Source organism: Salmo salar, chromosome ssa22 (genome assembly GCF_905237065.1).
Source record: "Salmo salar chromosome ssa22, Ssal_v3.1, whole genome shotgun sequence".
In the NCBI taxonomy this organism is placed as follows: domain Eukaryota; kingdom Metazoa; phylum Chordata; class Actinopteri; order Salmoniformes; family Salmonidae; genus Salmo; species Salmo salar.
Genome location: NC_059463.1, coordinates 24384747 through 24392939, shown reverse-complemented (window position 1 = coordinate 24392939; position 8193 = coordinate 24384747). Strand labels below are relative to the sequence as shown.

Genomic DNA, 8193 nt, shown 5'->3' with positions numbered 1-8193 from the left:
CATTTAAGCACTAGAAGATGGGTTTGACCTCTTTGATTGTGCTGTTATGAATGTGTTGTGCTCTCTTACAGATTCATTTCTAGGTAGGGCTGCTAATAAGATCCTGTTTGGATCACAGTTGACTGGCTGATGATGGTTATGTATTATACTCTCTTATGCTCCTTCTCTAAATTGGCTTCATTCCTTTTAGAAATTTGTGTCAAATACAAAACCTCCCAATTATTGCACTCAGTATGATCAATACGACATGAAATGAGTAACAAACTATAAAAAACGTGCACATTTATGTGGAGTCTAATTGATGAGTATTGAAGTGATTGATTATTGATGTTCTTCTTGAAGAGAAAGAGTTTTGTATCTACACACCTTCACTACTTCTGTATTCAGAGAATGGAGGGAATTCTCCTTCAGTGTTGTGAGTTCAGAGGTAGCAGATGTGTCCTCTGTCTTGGGGCTATTGGTTAGTGTGAGTAGAGAGCGGATCTGAGTTTCCCACACTGAGTCCTGTGTACTGTGATGAATGTACTACTAAAGCTGCTCAGTGGACTAGTAGTGACGGCCATTGGCTCTGTGTTGTCTATAGAAAGAGCCTGACATCACCAACCATCTGGATTCTGGAGGGAAAAACCAGGACTGGCTGATTCAGGTCCTGAACTCACAAGATGCTGATACACTGTTATAGAAACATCATTAAAATAATTATACAGAACATAGGAATATAATGCATAATACAAATGGCATTGAAAGTTATCGTAATTTATTTGTGGCTTATCTCTCATATTGAAACATAACCAGACACATATCCATATAATAATTGGGAAAGAAACATTTTCTACTCATGTATAGTTGCAGAGAATATGCTTACATAATATTTTTGATTTATTAATTGCATAAGCAAGAGTAATAAATAACCCCAAATACCCCCTCCCACCCATTCTATCCACTGAACAATACAAGTGTGCCTATTCCCCATTGAGACTCACAGGTGGTACTGATGAGGCTAAACTGAGACTCTGCTCTCCAGAGCACACTCTGCCCATTAAGATAACTTTTCCTAACCAATAGAAGTGTGTCTTGTTATATGCTAATTCATCTCTACACAGGCAGTTCCCATAAAGCCACTGCAGGTAAAGCCCATTCCTAAACTATTTTTCTTTTAAAAACTGATAAAGATACACTGTTAAAGATAATCAATGCAAACCTGTGTGCTTGTGTACACAAACAAATAGCGTGTTTTAACAATACCCAACATACAAACAGTATATGGATGGGGCCACAGTGTCTCCTGACCCCTCCTGTCTCAGCCTCCAGTATTTATGCTGCAGTAGTTTAACCTGTTAGGGCTAGGGGGCATTATTTACACGGCCGGATAAAAAACGTACCCGATTTAATCTGGTTATTACTACTGCCCAGAAACTAGAATATGCATATAATTATTGGCTTTGGATAGAAAACACCCTAAAGTTTCTAAAACTGTTTGAATGGTGTCTGTGAGTATAACAGAACTCATATGGCAGGCAAAAACCTGAGAAGATTCTGTACAGGAAGTGCCCTCTCTGACCATTCCTTGAGCTTCTTGACTCTTTTTATTGAAAACTTAGGATCTTTGCTGTAACGTGACACTTCCTACGGCTCCCATAGGCTCTCAGAACCCGGGAAAAAGCTGAATGATGTCAAGGCAGCCCCTGGCTGAAAAACATTAGCGCGTTTGGATAGTGGTCGGTCAGAGTACTATGAGACTCAGGCGCGTGCACGAGGCGACCCCATGTTTTTATTTTCTCTCTCTTTGTACTAAAACACAGATTCCCGGTCGGAATATTATCGCTTTTTTACGAGAAAAATGGCATAAAAATGGATTTTAAACAGCGGTTGACATGCTTCGAAGTACGGTAATGGAATATTTAGATTTTTTTGGTCACGAAACGCGTCGTGCGCGTCACCCTTCTTTACACTTCGGATAGTGTCTTGAACGCACGAACAAAACAGAGGATATTTGAACATAGCTATGGATTATTTTGAACCAAACCAACATTTGTTATTGAAGTAGAAGTCCTGGGAGTGCATTCTGACGAAGAACAGCAAAGGTAATAACATTTTTCTTATAGTAAATCTGACTTTGGTGAGGGCTAAACTTGGTGGGTGTCTAAATAGCTAGCCCTGTGATGCCGGGCTATCTACTTAGAATATTGCAAAATGTGCTTTCACCGAAAAGCTATTTTAAAATCGGACATAGCGAGTGCATAGAGGAGTTCTGTATCTATAATTCTTAAAATAATTGTTATGTTTTTTGTGAACGTTTATCGTGAGTAATTTAGTAAATTCACCGGAAGTTTGCGGGGGGTATGCTAGTTCTGAACGTCACATGCTAATGTAAAAAGCTGTTTTTTGATATAAATATGAACTTGATTGAACAAAACATGCATGTATTGTATGACATAATGTCCTAGGTGTGTCATCTGATGAAGATCATCAAAGGTTAGTGCTGCATTTAGCTGTGGTTTTAGTTTATGTGACATTATATGCTTGCTTGAAAAATGGGTGTCTGATTATTTCTGGCTGGGTACTCTGCTGACATAATCTAATGTTTTGCTTTCGTTGTAAAGCCTTTTTGAAATCGGACAGTGTGGTTAGATTAACGAGAGTCTTGTCTTTAAAATGGTGTAAAATAGTCATATGTTTGAGAAATTGAAGTAATAGCATTTCTAAGGTATTTGAATAACGCGCCACAGGATTCCACTGGCTGTTACGTAGGTGGGACGATTTCGTCCCACCGACCCTAGAGAAGTTAAGTGTCGGGGGGCTAGGGTCAGTCTGTCACATCTGGAGTATTTCTCTTGTCTTTTCCGGTGTCCTGTGTGAATTTAAATATGCTCTCTAATTCTCTCTTTCTCTTTCTTTCTTTCTCTCTCTCGGAGGACCTGAGCCCTAGGACCATGCCTCAGGACTACCTGGCTTGATGACTCCTTGCTGTCCCCAGTTCACCTGGCCTGCTGGAACCCTGACCTATTCACCGGACGTGCTACCTGTCCCAGACCTGCTGTTTTCAACTCTCTAGAGACAGCAGGAGCGGTAGAGATACTCTCAAAGATCGGCTATGAAAAAGCCAACTGACACTTACTCTTGTGTTACTGACTTGTTGCACCCTCGACAACTACTATGATTATTATTATTTGACAATGCTGGTCATTTATGAACATTTGAACATCTAGGCCATGTGCTGTTATAATCTCCACCCGGCACAGCCAGAAGAGGACTGGCCACCCCTCATAGCCTGGTTCCTCTCTAGGTTTCTTCCTAGGTTTTGGCCTTTCTAGGGAGTTTTTCCTAGCCACCGTGCTTCTACACCTGCATTGCTTGCTGTTTGGGGTTTTAGGCTGGGTTTCTGTACAGCACTTTGTGATATAAGCTGATGTAAGAAGGGATATATAAATCAATTTAATTTTATTTGATTATATAGTATATTAGGAAAGTATTCAGACCTCTTGACTTTTTTCACATTTTGTTTCGTTACAGCCTTATTCTAAAAATGATTAAAATTGTTTATTTTCCTCATCAGTATACACACAATACCCCATAATGACAAAGCAAAAACAAGTTTTTATAATTTGTGCAAATGTATGAAAAAAATGAACGTAAATATCACATTTACATAAGTGTTCAGACCATTTACTCAGTACTTTTTTGAAGCAACTTTGGCAGCGATTACAGCAATAAGTCTTCTTGGGTGTGACGTTGCAAGCTTGGCACACCAGTATTTGGGGAGTTTCTCCTGTTCTTCTCTGCAGATCCTCTCAAGCTCTGTCAAGTTGGATGGGGAGCGTCGCTGTCACGCCCTGACCTTAGAGAGCCTTTTTATTCTCTATTTGGTTAGGTCAGGGTGTGGCTTGTGTGGGCATATCTATGTTTCTATTTCTTTTTTGGCCTAGTATGGTTTCCAATCAGAGGCAGCTGTTTATCGTTGTCTCTGATTGGGGATCATACTTAGGCAGCCGTTTTCCCACCTGTGTTTGTGGGTAATTATTATTTTCTGTGAGTGTTTGTGTGCACCACAGTTGCGCCACGTTTGATTTCTGTTTACCTGGTTTTTGTGAAAGGTTTCACTTCCATTAAAGATGTGGAATTACATGCACGCTGCGCCTTGGCTCATTTATGACAGGGAGTTTGAAGACAGTGATCGTGACAGTTGCTGCACAACTATTTTCAGGTCTCTCCAGAGATGTTTGATCGGGTTCAAGTCCGGGCTACGGCTGGGTGACTTGTGCCGAAGCCACTCTTGCGTTGTCTTGGCTGTGCGCTAATGGTTGTTGTCATGTTGGAAGGTGAACCTTCGCCCCAGTCTGAGCAGTCTGGAGCAGGTTTTCATCAAGGATCTCTCTGTACTTTGCTCCATCCATCTTTCCCTCGATCCTGACTAGTCTCCCAGTCCCTGCCGCTGAAAAACATCCCCACAGCATGATGCTGCCACCACCATGCTTCACCGTAGGGATGGTGCCCGGTTTCCTCCAGATGAGATGCTTGGCATTCAGGTCAAAGAGTTCAGTCTTGGTTTCATCAGACCAGAGAATCTTGTTTCTCATGGTCTGAGAGTCTTTAGGTGCCTCTTGGCAAACTCCAAGCGGGCTGTCATGTGCCTTTTACTGAGGAGTGGCTTCTGTCTGGTCACTTTACCATAAAAGCCTGATTGGTGGAGTGCTGCAGAGATTGTTGTCCTTCTGGAAGGTTCTTCCATCTCCACAGAGGAACTCTGGAGCTCTGACAGAGTGACCATTGGGTTCTTGGTCACTTCCCTGACCAATGCCCTTCTTCCTCGATTGCTCAGTTTGGCTGGGTGGCCAGCTCTAGGAAGAGTCTTGGTGGTTCCAAACTTCTTCCATTTAAGAATAATGGAGGCCACTGTGTTCTTGGGGACCTTCAATGCTGCAGCTATTTTTCGGTACTCTTCCTCAGATCTGTGCCTCAAAACAATTCTGTCCCGGAGCTCTACGGACAATTCCTTCGACCTCATGGCTTGGTTTTTGCTTTGACATGCACTGTCAACTGTGGGAACTTATAAGGACAAGGGTGTGCCTTACCAAATCATGTCCAATCTATTGAATTTACCACAGGTGGACTCCAATCAAGTTGTGGAAACAGCTCAAGGATGATCAATGGAAACAGGATGCACCTGAGCTCAATTTCAAGTCTCATAGCAACGAGTCTGAATACTTATTTAAATAAGGTATTTCTGTTTTTAAGGTTTTATAAATTAGCAACATTTTCTGAAAACCTATTTTCGCTTTGTCATTATAGGGTATTGTGTGTCGATTGATGAGTGGAAAAAAGAATTTAATACATTTTAGAATAAGGCTGTAAAGTAACAAAATGTGGAAAAAGGGAAGGGGTCTGAATACTTTCCGAATGCACTGTAAATACTGGACTAATTGCATTGATCTTGAAGAAGAAGTACTGCCCAAATGTGGCGCAAAAAAGCAAATTATCAAAATATGTCTTCAACCTTTATTTTGAAAATGTATATATTTTATCAGTTTTCCTGCAAGACACAAAATACAGAACATTTATAGGCTCATTAGCAATAGCTCCCTAGATTTCCCCAGTGAGACCTAGAACCCCGCTCTAATCTTTGACAGTCCAGGTTAGAGGTCGGAATCTATTGCCCCAAAGGGGCTCTGTGAGTGAGTTTTCCTGGGTTTCCCACACTCTCTCCGTTCACTGCTTTCAATGGAGGAAGAATAGAAGTGTGTCTTATTACACATCACATTATGCAGCCCAGCAGCCATACATTTTTAAACCACTAAAATGACAGCAGAAGTTTTCTTCCAACACCTGGAATCACTGATGAGCAAACAAAATTCTATTGCAATACATTCTGATATACTAAAAATACATGTATGTAAAACAGGTGTTTCAGTAAAAACAACATAGCCATTCTTCTGGGAACTCATATTATCAATTATCTCTTTCAAACTACATTACACTTTAGTGATATTATATGTCAAATAAACAGCCTGAATCTTTCATTCGTATTTTCGGACTATATCAAACCAATTCATGTGAAGTTATAATGTATGACTAGAAAAATATTTATCGTACTCTGTAGATTTTGAACAAAGCACAAAGAGGTGAACGATATATATATTTAGTGTGTTATTCTTTCTAGATAATTCTGTAGAATCTAAACTCATAGTAGGCTTTGTTTGATTCAGCTCCATATGGTCTAGCTAGTAGCTCTATGTGGAATTTGATAAATCAGTAATATAACTGTGATGGAAGGTTGTCAAGAGAAGAATAGACTAACAAACAACAAGATTTCATTTCATGATTTGTGTATTTATTGAGTAGCTCAATGAGTCTCATCATTGAAAACCTTAATTTAAGGTAAATATTTCAATAGAAATAAAGTGATTAAACATCACAACAAGAATTTGGATAAATCTCCAAAACATAAGATACTCTAACAGAGTATAGGATACACAGTTACTGTCTTTTGAAAATAAACAAGAGGTCTTACAATGAGAAAGAACAGTTTTCTCCCATCTGCAATGTGCACATTATTCAAATAATGTGAGCAACATTTTCACACATGAAGCCTTTGCACATAGTCTGATCTTCAAACAGATCAAATATTGCTTATCACAGAGTGACGATAACAGTGATGCTCTAGCTTAGGTTGATCTATATCAAACAGATAACTGACACATGCTTCACAGAAGATGCTCAATATAACGTCAACATGACGTTATCACTACACAAATGTAGCGGTAACAAGAAAACAAACAGTTGTTTTCTCTTATACGTTTTGACCTTTAAACAGATAGACAGTCACACATTTTTTTATGAAAAACGACACATTGTGGGTCAAAAGTCCTTATGAAAGATCATTCAGGTTATTGTTGATCTTGAATGAACACACGATCATCATAACTAACACGTTTCACAAAACATAAAGGTTATGATTTCAGAAATGCGGTTGAACTGAAATGAAAAGTCTCAATCACAGAAAGACTTGTAAAAACTCCTACATAAACAGAAGATAAAGAAGATCTATTCTCATCCATGACATTAACGTTAGACCAACATGGTCCATCAAGTTTGTCTGAGTGCAGCTTCTTCAGGACTCTACCAGGGCCTCCAGAGGGCGCTGTTGACTGGACTCTTCTCTTTGCTGATGCTGTGCTGGACTGGTGAGCTCAGCTGAGGCAGGTCACTCTCCCTTCTGTTCTTATCAAAGGATGGCTGGAGGCTCTGGAAGTGGCTCTGCTGTCTTCTCTGGGATGTGTCTTCACCTCATCCTTGGACAGGAAGTGCACAATCTCTTGGACACACCTGGAGTAACCCTGATTGACAGGTGCTTAGCATGAGGATGAGCTCACTGGCTGGTACTGTTGCTGTCGTCTCAGGAAGCAAACTGTCATCGCCAAGGTGTCTGCTTTCTCCATCTTGGAGTCAGGCTGATGGTTGAGGATCTCTGGACCCAGGAGAGACTTGAGCTGCTCAATGCTGCTGTTGATACGATCTCTGAATAACTTCTCCACCACTGGCTTTCTTAGCTGCAAGAAGAGAAGAGGAGAGTCATTAATAACCTTATTCTGATATATGGCATTATTGAAACAAATAAACCATCCATCAAAGAAGATAAATGTCCTTCAATTTGAATCTTCAATTTACCTTATCGGTCAGAGTCAGGTGCTCCTTGGAGTAGATCATTGCTGAAGTGATTGTAGGTGCCATGGCTGGATCTCTGTGCTGTAGAGGTCTCTGTGTAGAAAGTGAATCTGATTTCTAATGCCTTCATCTCTCCTATATATAGTCCCAAATCTGCATATGAATGTGTGTGTCTTGGGCTTGTTGGAGTTTCTCACAGTCTGTAGCCAATGGGTGAGCTTGGGAGGACAATAAGGGATGTGGAGCTGCCACATGCTCAGTGTTCTTATTGCTGGGGGACAATGGTCACGTCTCAGGGGAACAGGTGGAGGGGTGGGGGTGATGGAGAGTGACTCACAGAGCGCTGTGTGACTCTGGGAAAGTGGTGACCCCCAGATCTGCCGCTTGATGTTGGGATCAATGACACTGACAGAACACACACTCATCATCACAATTTACATGTGAGATTGACACAGAGCCTCTACATTAAAACTCTTGGTGTTACCCAAATCCTTTAGATTGCTGCATTTTGAAGGACAGTCTGCTATTTCC

General features: G+C 40.6%; 1 pseudogene; it reads right to left on the bottom strand.

Moving 5' to 3' along the window:
- Positions 1–6306: 6306 nt before the first annotated feature.
- Positions 6307–7789, bottom strand: LOC106582969 (transcription factor HES-5-like; annotated as a pseudogene).
- Between the last annotated feature and the right edge of the window lie 404 nt (positions 7790–8193).